General features: G+C 36.0%; 2 long non-coding RNA genes across 2 annotated transcripts; one reads left to right on the top strand and one right to left on the bottom strand.

The window, feature by feature from the left end:
- Positions 1 to 2242: 2242 nt before the first annotated feature.
- LOC138305973 (uncharacterized) lies at positions 2243 to 10792 on the top strand. The gene is made up of 2 exons (XR_011205746.1): positions 2243 to 2909; positions 8569 to 10792. It is a non-coding gene; the product is annotated as an uncharacterized lncRNA (long non-coding RNA).
- Positions 10793 to 12253: 1461 nt separating this feature from the next.
- LOC138306231 (uncharacterized) lies at positions 12254 to 15966 on the bottom strand. Its single transcript, XR_011205814.1, has 3 exons — positions 15694 to 15966; positions 14369 to 14569; positions 12254 to 13727 (listed from the first exon to the last, which is right to left on the bottom strand). It is a non-coding gene; the product is annotated as an uncharacterized lncRNA (long non-coding RNA).
- Positions 15967 to 16254: the final 288 nt, after the last annotated feature.

Below are 16254 nucleotides of genomic sequence, written 5' to 3'. Positions count from 1 at the left end.
ACAGAACTTGTATAAATTTTGGCTCTGACCTCCCTGGGGGCAGGGGGGCAGGGGCCCAATAGGGGAAATAGAGGTAAATCCTATAAATCGCTACTTGTCCAAGAGTTCTGCATGGATTGTAACCAAATTTGGCCACAAACATCCTTGGCGGAAGGGGAACAGAACTTGTATAAATTTTGGCTCTGACCCCTCGGGGGCAGGAGGGGCGGGGCCCAATAGGGGAATTAGAGGCAAATCCTATAAATCGCTACTAGTCATATAGTTCTGCTTGGATCGTAACCAAATTTGGCCCAGAAACATCCTTGGGGTAACAGAATTTGTATAAATTTTGGCTTTGACCCCCTGGAGCAGAAAGAGTGGGTCCCAATAGGGGAATTAGAGGTAAATATTCAAATTCCTTCAGAAAAGAAACAATGAACTTGTATTCAGAACATTACTTGGCATTACAAACCAGGTGAGCGATACAGGCCTTCTGGGCCTCTTGTTTATGATTACTTTTGAGTGAAGTTAATCGTATAATAACTTTGGCTCGAATGTAAATAACTAAAAGAGTGAAATTCGATGTTTCAAATACTCTAATGTATGCGCTAATAGCAGGTATCTTCATGTAATTATGAAAAAAAATCCACACAGAAATAAAAGTTTCGGATTTTTTGTCGAGGAGTTCAGCAACGAATAAGCTTTAATTAGATAATATTTTCCTATAGTCTGTATCTTCGATACATTGTAAATTACAAAGTTTGTGACTGTAAAATGAAATTTTACGTACATGTAACAATTTAAGAAATCCTTGATTGTGTGTATTGACGTACGTACACACCGATGATTGATCATAGACAGTGGGGTCGCTAAAAGGAAATTAACGAATACGCAAATTTTTGGGTTTAAGGGGTCTGAGGGTGATCCCCGGGAAAAATATTGTAATTTAGAATGGCTTAGATGAGTTTTACGATGCATTTTGATGAATTTGCGAGCGCCCAAAGGCGCGAGAATTTGGTGTTTGGGGGTCCGGGGCCTCCCCCGGGAAAAATATTACGATTTAGAACAGCTTAAATGAGTTTTGATGAATTTGCGAGCGCCCGAAAGCGCGAGATTTTGGTGTTTGGTGGGTCCGGGGGTCTCCCCCGTGAAAAAAAAACAACATTTAGAATGGCTTAAACGAGTTTTACGATGCATTTTGATGAATTTGCGAGCGCCCAAAGGCGCGAGAATATGGTGTTAGGGGGTTCGGGGGTCTCCCCCGGGAAAAAAATTACGATTTAGAATGGCTGAGATGAGTTTTACGATGTATTTTAATGATTATAAAGCGTTCTCAACATGGTAATTTTTCGATTTAAAGCTACCTGCATTTAGAAATGATAATTGTGTCGTCATAACATTATGCAACCCTACTAAATGAATTAATTGTCTCGCTAAGACATAAATAAAAAAATTACCTTTTAAGAGACATTTTTTGAAATAGTACATAGAATCCCTTGATGGACATGTTTAGTCTAATATTCGTGTGTATTGAATTTTCACTATTTAAGAGATGAACAGGATTAATTTTAAAACTATTAAATTATACAACATACACTGTCTGTCTCTTGTTTATTTTTTACCGAACAGCTGGTTGATCGTATAAATCCTTGCTAAAGTTTTTAGTTCTATTTCAGAGAAACGAAACATCGTGATGCATGACTGTTGAAGAGATGAACAGGATCGATTTTGAAATAAATCAAATTATCTCGCGAAGTAGTATTGTGTATTTTGAGGAAATAACAATAAAATCACATTGTTTTGTTTTGTTTTTAAATTAGTCACCGTAACCTGAGACGGATTGTCCAAAACATCGGCGGTCCACCGTACTCTGTGCACATTTCAATGTCTAGAGATACTACACATGAATAGTTATTAGAAGACAGTGTTTGAAAAGATTAGAATCTAGTCACTTTAAATCGTCACAATTCGTATTTAGTATGTTTGACTTTGAGATCATAAACCAATTAATCGGATAGCAGATACGTTGGCTTGCAATAATCGCATTGTGAGTAAACTCACTACGATACCAGACCAAGCCATAGCTAGAAATATACGATTGACAAGGACATAGTCATTCAGATCCCCCGCCAATGGAGATATCAAAGCTGAAGTAAGTTTGATTGTGGAGACTTCTGTGTATGGAAAAAAAACAGGAAAAAGGAAGTTGAGCTAAAGAAAGATGGAGTATAATTGATAAATTAAACGAGACTTACCTGGAAGTTGAAGTTTGATTGGAATTCTACTTCATCACTGTCGGGAACGGAGGAATCACATGAGATAGCGCTAGCTAGCTGGACTTCAGTATTTGACATCAAATGGTCGAAGATGAATCACGTGTATATGGGTGGGAAAAACACCAGTAATTGACAATCACCGAATAATTCCACATTATAAGATAATCCAATGAAAAGGAACTGAAAATGAAATTATATATGCACCTTTGTAAAAATAAAGGGCGGGCATGTGATTCCTCCGTTCCCGTTCATTTGATAAGATTAGAAAAATAACGATAAAACCGACATATAAATGTCAATATGATTATATTATACACCAATAAAAGCCACAATAAATTCCAAAACATGACAATGTCAGTATATTGCTTAAAGTCACCACGATTTTTAAAGAATATTATCCGATCTGTTATAAAATTTTTGGAAAGTTTTTGCAGATCGCCATCCCACCTTTTCCATTATCTGTGATACTGGAACACCCTGTGCCACTGAAGCAGATGTGGATGCCGACCGGGTGCTATGGGATTTGAGTATTTCTGTATCGATACCACTTGATGACATAACAGTTTTAATCCACCTTGAGATAGTGCTTTCAAATGTTTTCATGTGAAGGCTGCAGACGATTTGACGATGGAAGTGGAAATGCTATTTGTTTTGGTGAGTAAACTAAGTAATACCTACGTGTACATCTCAATTAAATGTAACTGTGTGACAGGGCACATCATTTGCAATTGGCGTCCGACCAGAAACATATATAACGTTACGTAACTTCCCGTCAAGTAGTTCAATAAACCACAACATGTCATGTAAGACGTTTATTCGGAACAACCAGTTCGACCGTTTGTTATTGTCATTATCTAAAATGTAAATCCTGACGGACCTGCAGTTTTTTTCTGACCGAAGGGTCAGGATGACCTATAGTCATCATGCACCGTCCGTCAACAGGGCCATGTATAGTTTTTATATGAAAAAATAGCCAGAAATACATATAAAATATTTTATATGTATTTCTGGCTATTTTTTTTTTGGTCCGTCGGCGTCCGCCGTGCGTAAACTATTCATTCAAACGACTTCTTCTCAATAACCGTAAGGCCTAGAGTACTCATATTTGGCCTGTAGCATGCTGGGATGAAGAACTACCAAAGTTGTGAAAATGAATGACCTTGACCTACTTTCGAGGTCAAAGGAGTCAAATAGGCTAAAATCTTTGAACAACTTCTTCTCAATAACCGTAAGGCCCAGAGTACTCATATTTGGCCTGTAGCATGCTGGAATGAAGGGCTACCAAAGCTGTGAAAATGAATGACCTTGACCTTCTTTCAAGGTCACAGGGGTCTATTAGGCTAATATCTATTAAGTACTTCTTCAAAATAGCCGAAAGGCCCAGTGTATTCATCTTTAGCCAGTAGCATGCTGAGATAAAGGACACGGGGGTCAAATATTCTAAAATCTTGAATTTTGAAATTCTTCTCAAGTTCTTGCCAGTGTAATTTAGCTGACACTTGCATAAAATGAGCCTGATATGGTCCCGACCAAGTGTTGTTATATTTTAATGTTGATCCGAAATCCAAGATGGCCGCCACACCTGCCATTTTGAAAATATATTTTGAACTTCTATAGTTCTAAGATTGGCTGAAACTTGCATGAAATGATCCTTACATTGTCCCGACAAAGTGTTTCTATTTTTTAACCATGACACCATATCTTATTAATTTCCTATACGACTATTGCCAATGTAGTCAGAAGACCGTTAAGGCCCTTGGGCCTTTTGTTTTTATACAGGCCTGTGAGGGCTTTAATTTGTTAAGGCTCGTCTGAAAACAATATCAGATTAGCAGGTCCGTCTGAAATTCATAAACGAACATAGCCTAGGTCCAAACAATTAAACTGTATAATAGAAAACGGCCAATGACTTCGAAGGTTCATAGGTACATGTATTGTGATTTTTAACCCTACTCAGGGGCTTGTACCTTTGACAGTTGAGAAAACAATACACTGCAGCTTTCTTAAACTAAAACTTATATTTCTGAGAGTTTTTCTTAATGCGGGGAAAATATTAACATAAAATTGGGAAAATGCAGCAAATATTCAGCCACAGAGCCTAGTTTCTAATGATTAGATATATATATAAGATAGGTCACGTCTATTTACATACATTACACAAATGTGAATAGATGTGACCTATCTATATATATATATATATCATCATCATTAAGAACGAGGCCCTGTGTCCGGACAGAGAACAAGGTTGACATATACCTAGCACGGAGTCGCCCGACAGGTGAGGTGTCTTGAATGAAAACACCCCTGTCATATTAGGCCTGAATTACAACAGTACAGACACACCTTGATCCTAATGATTAGAGATATATATAAGATAAGTCATGATCATGTCTATTTAGTGTAGCAGGATTTAATTGTAAATAGTGTTACGGTTGCCTTCTAGCTTCGTGCTAGGGTGAATTTCCCTTTAGCTCAGTCAAAAGAGTGGCGGACCAGTAAGTCTGGGGTCGCGGGTTCGAGTCTGGCTGGCGGCACACTACTCTGCGCCCTGTTACATTTTGTGCCGTAGACCACTCCATATGAGATTGAGAGCCTTTTTTGGAGAGAGAACCTTGGTTGTTCTGTGTTCGGGGGTGAACACGTTTGAAGGGGGGAGTAGTGTTGTAAATAGTGATACGGTCGCCTTCTAGTTAGCACTAGGGGGAATTTCCCTTTAGCTCAGTCGGTAGAGTGGTGGACCAGTAAGTCAGAGGTCGAAGGTTCGAGCCCATCTGGCGGCACACTACTCTCACCCTGTTACATTAGTATGTAAGTAGACGTGACCTATCCTATATATATCGCATCATTAGGAACGAGGCCCTGTGATTCAGCCCCAAATGTACATAAAAAATCACTGCTATTTGTTTTATAGTATTATATTTTGTAAATAGTGGTAATATTAGCATTATCCGAATATACAACTTTGAATAAATTTATTGAATCTTTCATTTTGAATAAATGTCGCGGTGTTTAAATTCACCATATATATAATATGTATTATATATGGTGTTTTAACTACATGCGCTGTGTATTGTCTTAATTTACATGTCCCTGTGTCTGTCTGAATTTACATGTCCCTGTGTCATGTAATGTCCTGTACATGTAAATCTGTGTGTGTAAGTTGTTATGATGACGTATGAGAGGCGAGTGAATGGATTGGTTGAGTGTGTCACATTGACCCTGCATGACCCTGTCCTTGCACGTGCACGCCCACCCTTGAGGAAGCGTGTCCGCACATTACGTGGAAATAGACACTGGACTGTACATGTGTGCTTTACGGCCACAGTACTAAAAGGTATGTTTATTTAATGTATAACTAGAAATAAAGTAATTAACTTATTCTTCACTATGCAATATAATTAATATACTTTATATAATCAAAACTTCTTTAAATAACTTGTCCATAAAGCTTTATATTATGTATAACAAAGGACCGCACGTGGTCGGTGAGGTTAGGGCAATGCATAGAGTCAAGTGACTGTAAATTAAATGTTATTTGTAAATATATGTAACTCGGAAATTAAAATACAATTTAATATTATAATATATTAAATAGATACCTGTTTATATTTTATACCTTACAGTATAAATATAGAAGATATAGTAGTCGGTTCATTTATGTGTCCCTATATATTGTCAGGTATTGTTCTTTTTATTTCAGGGTTATCTGTCTCCGTTTTTGTGTAAATAAACTTTCAACTGTTTATAGCTGTTGGATTATATTTATATATTCGTGAACCAACTCACATACTATCACTCTCGTGACATTGGCGCCCAACGTAATAGTTCGACGGAGGCAGTGCCCGGCGTACAACGTAACACCCATAGTTTACCACGTGGGTGATCACGTGATACGAGCCTAGAGGACCGGAAAGCATGGTCAGGGGGAGATCACTCTATACTTGATACTTTGCAAGATAGCTGGAGTGGATAAAACGAGAACTACCCCTTACCATCCTATGGGCAATGGCATGGTCGAACGGTTCAACCAAACTTTGCTAAAAATGTTAGGTACAATGGAGGAAGAACAAAAATCCAATTGGAAATCTTACGTGGCTCCTCTTGTTCACGCATACAATGCTACAAAACATGAGACCACTGGATATTCCCCTCATTACCTAATGTTTGGTTGGCACCCAAGACTTAGTGTAGATGCATTTTTAGGCATCGATACAGATTCTGAGACTGTAGGGAGTCGCCAGAATTATGCCCAAAAGCTTAAGCGTCGGTTAGACTTTGCCTACAAAGCTGCCTCAGCTGAAAGCGATAGGAAGGGTAAGAGGTACAAAGATAGGTATGATAGGGGAGTTAGGGAAGCTACTCTAGAAGTAGGTGACCGGGTTCTGATGAGGAACGTAGGTATATGTGGCAAACAGAAATTAGCTGATAAATGGGCTAAGGATCCCTACATTATCCTTAGTATACCTAATGCTGATATGCCCGTATATAAGATCCGGAAAGAGTCAGGACAGGGACCTATTAAAACTGTGCATAAGGAACCTGCTCCTCCCTTTCATGTGGCTACCTAGAACACAGGGTGCTGATGAACCAAGGGAGACAACTCGGAATCAGAATCCCGGGATACAGTTTGACGAGAGTTTCTCCTCCACTACTGACTCTGATAGCTCAGATGATGATGGAAGTCAATCACCCAGGTACGTCATTCCTGCGAGGAGACCCAGGCGCACAGTCGCTGGCGCGCAACGACCAGTGCAACCAAATACCTTTGGTACAGGGAATTCTCCGAAACAGGGTACCAGGGGTGTGTGTCGAAATTCTAACGCTGCAGGCATGCGCAGTGTTGGTCAGACACAAGACTCAGTTCCAGCTACAAGGTCCAGACGAGCCTGTAAACCTCCTAAGTTGTATGGAGAATGGCTCATGGAAACCTTGGTGCCATCAAATTCTGGGTCTGAGGTCTACGTTTAGACATTTAGAGCAGTGGGAGAATGTCATAGTGAGCAAGACCACTCCTGATTGTGAAAATTATATTTAATCTCTACAGCTACTAATGTGTATTACCTTATGGTTTACCATTTATTAAGTAGAATTGTAGCATAATTGCAATTTACATTCAATTATAATAAATGTTAGATTATATTCGCATCAGGAATGTTTTGTTTCACTTGGCAGAGGAGAAATTCTAGTTAAGCTATAGATGCTGGATATTACCTTGGGACACTGGCCAAGGTGATAAATTTTGTAAATATTGATTTCTAATATTGGTAAAAAAAAATTCTGTTCAGTGAGCAGTGATCCTTTAATCCTTGTAGGTAGGGATTGCCCCAATCACTTGGATACTGGATACTGTACTGCTCATTGATTTTCCTATGAATATTTTAACTGTGATGTTTAACACTTGGTGATTTAAATGCCAGGAGTCATTTTCCTTTGCAGGGGAGAATGTCGCGGTGTTTAAATTCACCATATATATAATATGTATTATATATGGTGTTTTAACTACATGCGCTATGTATTGTCTTAATTTACATGTCCCTGTGTCTGTCTGAATTTACATGTCCCTGTGTCATGTAATGTCCTGTACATGTAAATCTGTGTGTGTAAGTTGTTATGATGACGTATGAGAGGCGAGTGAATGGATTGGTTGAGTGTGTCACATTGACCCTGCATGACCCTGTCCGTGCACGTGCACGCCCACCCTTGAGGAAGCGTGTCCGCACATTACGTGGAAATAGACACTGGACTGTACATGTGTGCTTTACGGCCACAGTACTAAAAGGTATGTTTATTTAATGTATAACTAGAAATAAAGAATTAACTTATTCTTCACTATGCAATATAATTAATATACTTTATATAATCAAAACTTCTTTAAATAACTTGTCCATAAAGCTTTATATTATGTATAACAAAGGACCGCACGTGGTCGGTGAGGTTAGGGCAATGCATAGAGTCAAGTGACTGTAAATTAAATGTTATTTGTAAATATATGTAACTCGGAAATTAAAATACAATTTAATATTATAATATATTAAATAGATACCTGTTTATATTTTATACCTTACAGTATAAATATAGAAGATATAGTAGTCGGTTCATTTATGTGTCCCTATATATTGTCAGGTATTGTTCTTTTTATTTCAGGGTTATCTGTCTCCGTTTTTGTGTAAATAAACTTTCAACTGTTTATAGCTGTTGGATTATATTTATATATTCGTGAACCAACTCACATACTATCACTCTCGTGACATATATATTTGGTAGAGTATATTTATCAAAATTAGTATATGCGTTGATATTCTATATTTTGTAGATCTCCTAATAGAAATTGTGACAGACATGAAAGAAAACACAGAAAAATGGCTGAACCTTTTCCTTAAATTTGCAAGCAGAAAACTATCAAGATTTTAGAGATTGTCAGAAACACTTATCTGTTTCTGGAGACAAGCGTGCAGAAACTACGCTCAGCTTATTTTCGGAAGCAGTAGAGAGGTATGGATTACCATCAAGGATATCAACGTAAGAGGTGATCATTGAGTGGAAAATGTGCTAGTGGAAGAGTTTATGGAAAACTAAAGAGGATCGAACCGAGGCAGTTATTTTGGAGGAAGATCAGTACACAACTGAACAGTCGCAATAAACGACTATGGAGGGATGTTTATTATTCAGTGATAAAAACTAGCCTTTTTTTATAACAATGTTTTTAGAATATGCAAATGTTTTAGAATGTCGAGAATGAAAATGATCTTTTCTGTCTCCATTATGTCTTCTTACCATTGATTAATGCTGCTCCAGCCTCTCGGTTAATTTTCTGAAGCCTACAGTCAACATAGTATTAGAACAAAACATGGTGTAACGTTGGAGTCCGTACAGAATGTGGATGAATATATTGATTAAACTCACATAGACAGAACAGTGTTGCTGTAAGAGATGTCATGAAGTCAGCTAACATTCAGTCATTTGGAATAGACCCCTTTGAAGTGTACACCAATAATGGAGACATGCTTCCACCACATTTTCCAGAAGTGGGAGTACAGTTACCTACAGGTAGACAAAGAGAGGAAATCCTCAATGACTTGAGAACAAATGTTAATCCAATGAGCAACAGTCCAGAGTTTGGCATAGATATTTACCTAATTGTCAGACAGTATCTTCATTCTTTGCAGCAGTTGGTGTAATGATTATTTTTATAGCCTTGCAAAAATTGTAGTGTTTGGTTGTACTGAAGAATTGTTACTCTTTTTTTGAGAAATACTGTAAGGAAATAATGTTTTTAAACAACAGGAATAAAGCTATTGTGGCAGGGTAATTAATTATGTAATTAATTCAGTAACTAATTAGTTATGTAATTAGTATCAGTGTATTTATGTATGGTTATAAATTAAGATGCACCCCTGCTTGTCCCAGTACTGTCTATATGACACCGTCTTGTTTACCTGTATACCTGTATGTTACCTGGAATGAGTGAGTGCATTGATGGATGCATGAGTGCATTATTTAATTATAGGTGAGGGTAGGTACCAGTCAGTTGACTCACCTGGCTAGTCAGCTGATTGATTTTATTGGGTTATAGATATAATAATGTGTTTTTTTATTGGTCAAACTTTCCTTCCAAATTTCTATCTTTGGAGCAATTTCCTTTGTCTGTGGGCAGTTCACAGAAAGATTTTAATGAGAGCAGTTGTGTTTTGGGTCTAGCTCTTAGACCTTTTGGCTGTTTTGTGGAATTGGAATATAATTGTTCTACTTCTGTAAGTCATCTTTTTATATTTCTTACCAATATTGTATATCCTGTGCAATGTTCATAAAGAAAACTATGTATATTTATTTGTCTTATTTTGGTAAAATTATCAGAATGTATAAACTATTTTTGAACAAGTTAAATTAACTTGAAAGTGTAAAAGTATAAGTATATATTTGAATTTGAGTGTAATTGTCTATTTATATGGACCATTTGATGTAAAGGAGTATATATTTGGATCTCTAGCATTATTAGTATAGAGATCGAAAACTAGTGTTTTTGTAACATTATGTATTTTATTCATGTACAATGTATAGGACCCTGGGTCGAATGAAACAGATAAAGTGTATGTAATGCATTGATAGTGTATTATGTTGTAGTGTCTAAGTGGGTAGATTATCTCCCCTTAGACTAGAGTATTTTATTGTATAGTTGTAAAGGGGCGAATTGTCTCACCCTGATATAGTATAGTATATAGAGAAGACATTGTCTTCGGGAAAATATTGTCTCCCTTGTATTTATCATAATATCTATTATTATAAATGGTTCATAAATGTCTTGCTCTACAGTTACTTATAATATTACTTTGTGTATATGTTAAATAGATATTTCACATCTGATGCTAATTTACTGTAGGCTACTTAGGGATCTTGTATGTATGGATGGATGTATGATTAGTATGAATTTTATTATGTATTATTGCATTGTGAACATGTATTTAATGAGCTTGTTTTATTTTGTTACAGACATACACACTTACATGTATTGTCAATAAACCATCATGACTTAGAAGACAGATTGTGTCCTCTATTACATCCCAACACTCCCACCTTCATCTGGGACTTAACCAAACCCAGTTACACTATAACTGTGGACAGCAGTATACCTGATGAAGTTTTATCAATTATCAAAGCATTCATTACTAAAGTCTATAATTAAAGAATTTCATGTGAAATGTTAAATGAATAAACAATCTAAGTAATTTGAAATAGTACACAGTAAAGGACTGTTAATAATGTTTGTTGCTAACATTTACCCTTTCAGATTCATATCTTTTCAGATTCATATTTCAATTTTCAGATATAGACACATCTGTTGTGTGAGAAAATTTAAAGTTTGCATTAACTTGAAAGTTTTCTGATATTTTTAGCCTACTATTTTATATTTATGAATTTGCCTTAATAATGGAGGAAATATACAATTTTGTTTTTCTCTTTGTTCCAAGTTTTAGAAAGCCCATTCACTTCATTGACTGATCAGGAGTTTTAAGCAAAATGTCCGACACTCAACCATTTTGAATTTTGACATTGACAGTTTATCACCTTTCATGTTTTATTGATCTTTCTCAAATTTCATATGAAGGTTACCTTCTGTCCCTGGTTTATGTACCAGAAGAGTCACATTAGCTTATTCAGGGCTTGAATTGTAATTTTTCTTGTCACTTGCTAAAAAAAGCAAGTGCCCTAAATTTGTAAAAAAAAATCATTTTACTTATAATTTAATATCAGTATTAAAATTACAGTTTTGTATTACAGATGTATATAAAAGAACTTATTTTTGCATGATTATGCGAGGTGTATAGGTACCAGGGTACATGTTTATCAACAACATTATAGTAAGAACTGTGTCCTTATATTTTCCATTAAAACAAATTTTTCCACAATCATTTAATATCATTTTTAGTCCTTAAGCCTTGCATGCAACACCTGTTATGCTGAGCGTTAAGAAGGAGTAGTACCAGTTTTACAGACTTTAGTACCGCGGTGGCCGAGTGGTTAAGATGTACCGTCATATCATCACATCCCTCCACCTCTGGGTTGCGAGTTCGAATCCCATGTGGGGCAGTTGCCAAGTACTGGCCGCTGGTCGGTGGTTTTTCTCCAGGTACTCCGGCTTTCCTCCACCAACAAACCTGGCACGTCCTTAAAAGACCCTGGCTGTTAATAGGACGTTAAACTAGCTAATCAAACTAAAAAATTGGTACGTCTCTGACAGGGGACAGAACCCAAATTCTAGCTTCCTCACAAGGGCGAACACTCTAGATCTACCAAAGGCCAAATGTGAGGCAGTGCATTATTCAGCATACTACTAGCCATATATCACAATTTTTTCTGTCACAGTTATGGAGATGTTGCAATTGATGGACGACATACTACAGCACATGCTTTTCTTATAGTTACAATTATGTATTAAGCTAAAATTTGTAATTTGCATACTTTAAGAAAGATCGTTTTATAAAGGAATGCAAACACAAGTCTAAACTGACTATGAAAATCTTTATTTATGAAATCAAAGGAAGTAATTATAAATCTTATTTTGTAATCCAATCTACACCCATAACACAGTAAATGCAGTTGTACATAGCTCATTTCATTAAACAACTTGAATACATGTGCTCACAAAATAATACCATTTATAACATAACAGAATTTACTCCAAATATTGTGATCTTTTGATTTTTTTCAATATCCAAAGTCATAAGAAAACAAGTTATACATGTATTTATAGTTTTGCTCCTCATGACATTACATCTACCATGCTACGAAAGCTGCTTTGAGGATGAAGATGTGCTGTAAATAATTATAGGCACAGGGGCTGAATGGTCATGTGACTATTGGTACAATGCCTACCTCTTCTGCAACTTACAATTTACAATTAAGACTCATTGTATATAACAAGAGGCCCATGGGTCTTAACGGTTATCTGACTATTGGCAGGATAAACCACAACTCAAAGAATATAGTAGTGGCAAACAAATTGAGGCAATACAAAACACTCTTTTAACAAAAGAAGTTCATTTTCTGATACATTTGATGAATTAGACCTTGAATGAAGGTCAAGGTCACTAATTTAAAACAAGAGGCTAATTTGGCTTTGATGGTCATCTGACTATTGGCACAATACAACACCTCAAAGAATATAGTAGTGACAAACAAGGCAATGCAACAAACTCTTTAATAGAAGAAGTTCAGTTTCTGATATATTTGATGAAATTTTTGACCTTGAATGAAGGTCAAGGTCTATAACTTTAATATACATGTTAGCCCTTCATACAAACAAGCCACAAGTCCAATAACAGGTCTCAAGGACTCTTAGCTATACACAAGAAGTTGTTTAAAGATTTAAGCCTATTTAACCCCTGTGACCTTGAATGAAGGTTTAGGTCATTCATTTGAACAGACTTGGTAGCTCTTCATCCCAGCATGTCACAGGCCCAATATCAGGACTCTAGGCCTCTTAGTTATTCAGAAGAAGTTGTTTAAAGATTTTAGCCTATTTGACCCCTGTGACCCTGAATGAAGAAAATATTACTAAATTGATTCAATTGACCCTTATTAAAAATATTATATTTTTGTTTTTATTTCATGAAATTTCATGTAAATGGTATTGCTTCATGAAACTTTATTATAACAGTCCATTTGAAATGTGTCACATTATTAAAAATTGATTTTATAACAAAAGTATTATTTGTTACAGGAATGACATGCTCAAACTGATTTAATTTTCCCAAATCCTTGGCATTCTTTCAATGCTCTCATCATAAGATGTTTCAGTTGATCTACATCATAATCCCTGGGAATATGAAAGTTCAATGTGCAAGTTGTCAGTTGATGTTTAAGGTAATCTGAAAACAGGTGGTTCTAAGTAGTGGAATTTTGTTGAGAAGCCTGCAGGAAGTATCTCATCTGCTCCAGTTATAAATGTGAGTAGTTCTCCAAATGTGATGTCAACTGAAATGGGAACAAAATCATACAAAAATGGATGTATTGGAAATAAATCTGGTTCTCAATATAAACACTCAACACTAACCCAACATGCTAATACAGGGTTTTCGAGATCCCAAAACGACCCGAGTAAAGTACAATTTAACGTTCATTACTCACAACATCGCGAAACTCATGATATCATAATAACCGGATGCTGGGACTAATCCACAGTAAATTGTACTTTACTCACATTGTTTTGAAGTCTCGTAAGCCCCGTATTGGTATACGCTTCTATAGTCATTACATAATTGCTTTTAGATGCTCATCTACCGTAAAGATATTTTATCTAACTTACATGTATTAAATCTTCACCTCCAATACTTTATGCAAAATTATTTAACATTTTATAGTACTATATTAAATTTATCACAAAACAAGCTTACAATAAGTGTTGCAAGCAACACATGTACCCTACCATCAATTTAATTTATTTTTTTTAACAAAGTTTGAACAAATTCTGTTGTTGTGTTCTCAAGTTATTGTCCCGAAAATAAATTTGTGAAACTTTCTATTTAATTTTAGTAACTTCATCAAGCAAACTTATTATATCTAAAATAATGATAAATGAAATGAAGCTTTTTACAATTGGGATATGCCATATATACCTAAACAATGTAAGTCCACCGTAGTTCATCTCCAGTTCTCCGCTGAACTTTACTACAATTTGCAAACCATTGAAAACAGTAGTACTACCAAGAATGTCTCTAAGTTTTACTGTTAGTTCTTGTTTGTCGAACATGTTGATCCTGCCTTTTAATTCGTTTATACCTGCTTTAATGCCTTTGGAAGGAATACTGGGTTTATTTCTGTAAAATAAAATTGGAGCATAAATAGTAGGATAACAAAGTCTCTTAAAACTTCATCAACATCCTAAACAATGTTTTAACTCTATGATCAATTACTTGTATACTAGCTGTATAGTGAATCCATTCCAAATCAGATTGTGACAATATGTTGAGCTAGCGGTACATCAGCAGGGTGGAAATGGGCGGTATAACAGGTTGGGACACTCCCTCAAACACAGGACTATTACTCAAATGCAGGACTATCCTGCGTATATATACGGAAGTGTCCCCAATCTGTATAATGGGGGACTACTGTACTGTACGGTACTTGCTATGACATTGGCCAGAATCGCCGAAAAAGACCGCTTTTTTAGACACCGACCTCAATCCGTCATAACAAGGATTTATAAGTATACGTCCTTGGCAGGGACGTAGGAAGAGGGGGGCGGGGGGGGTGGGGGGTGGGGGGGGGGGTGGGGGGTAATCGCCTCCCCACCCCCGTTACCCAGGACACGGCCAAACATGTCTTTTTGCCCCCCCCCCTCCATTTTAGTCGACTGAAATGTTCTAAAAATGCACATTTGAAAGAAAAATGGGTCCTCCTGCACATTTTCCATACTTCATTTTAGAAATATGAGTACTCTGGGCCTTACGGTTATTGAGAAGAAGTTGTTCAAATATTTTAGCCTATTTGACTCCTTTGACCTTGAAAGTAGGTCAAGGTCATTCATTTTCACAACTTTGGTAGTTCTTCATCCCAGCATGCTACAGGCCAAACATGAGTACTTTGGCCTTACGGTTAATGAGAAGAAGTCGTTTGAATGAATAGTTAACGCACGGCGGACGCCGACGGACGGTGCATGATGACTATAGGTCATCCTGACCCTTCGGTCAGAAAAAAAACTGCAGGTCCGTCAGGATTTACATTTTAGATAATGACAATAACAAACGGTCGAACTGGTTGTTCCGAATAAACGAAAACGGTCTTGGTCTTACACGACATGTTGTGGTTTATTGAACTACTTGACGGGAGGTTACGTAACGTTATATATGTTTCTGGTCGGACGCCAATTGCAAACGATGTGCCCTGTCACACAGTTACATTTAATTGAGATGTACACGTAGGTATTACTTAGTTTACTCACCAAAACAAATAGCATTTCCACTTCCATCGTCAAATCGTCTGCAGCCTTCATTTGAAAACAAACACTTCCATGATCAAGACTACTTTCGTTTTCATTTATCCAATCAAATACGCCGTAACGAAAGCCCTTGGTGTCATTACATACTGTCCCACAATGCAACATTTATGAACATATATTTATTTTGGCACATTGAATGTATAAATATATATTCAATAATCCTAAATACAGATTGAACAAATATTTTTATTTTTCTTGACCATATATTTACTTTTTATGAACAGATATTTATTTTTTTGACCATATATTTATTTTTTATGAACATATATTTATTTTTATGAACATATATTTAATTTTTTGAATAAATATTTATTTTTTATGAACATATGTTTATTTTTTTTGAACAAATATTTATTTTTTTGAATAAATATATTTTTTTATGAACATATATTTCAATTTTTGAATAAATATTTATTCTTTATGAACATATATTTATTTTTTGAATATATATTTTGTATTATTGAACAAATATTTATTTTTTTAAGAACAAATATTTATTTTTTA

The sequence above is a fragment of the Argopecten irradians genome, chromosome 13, assembly GCF_041381155.1.
Source record: "Argopecten irradians isolate NY chromosome 13, Ai_NY, whole genome shotgun sequence".
Classification (NCBI taxonomy): Eukaryota; Metazoa; Mollusca; class Bivalvia; order Pectinida; family Pectinidae; genus Argopecten; species Argopecten irradians.
Note: the sequence above shows the minus strand (reverse complement) of the source record. Positions and strands in the feature narration are given on the sequence as shown.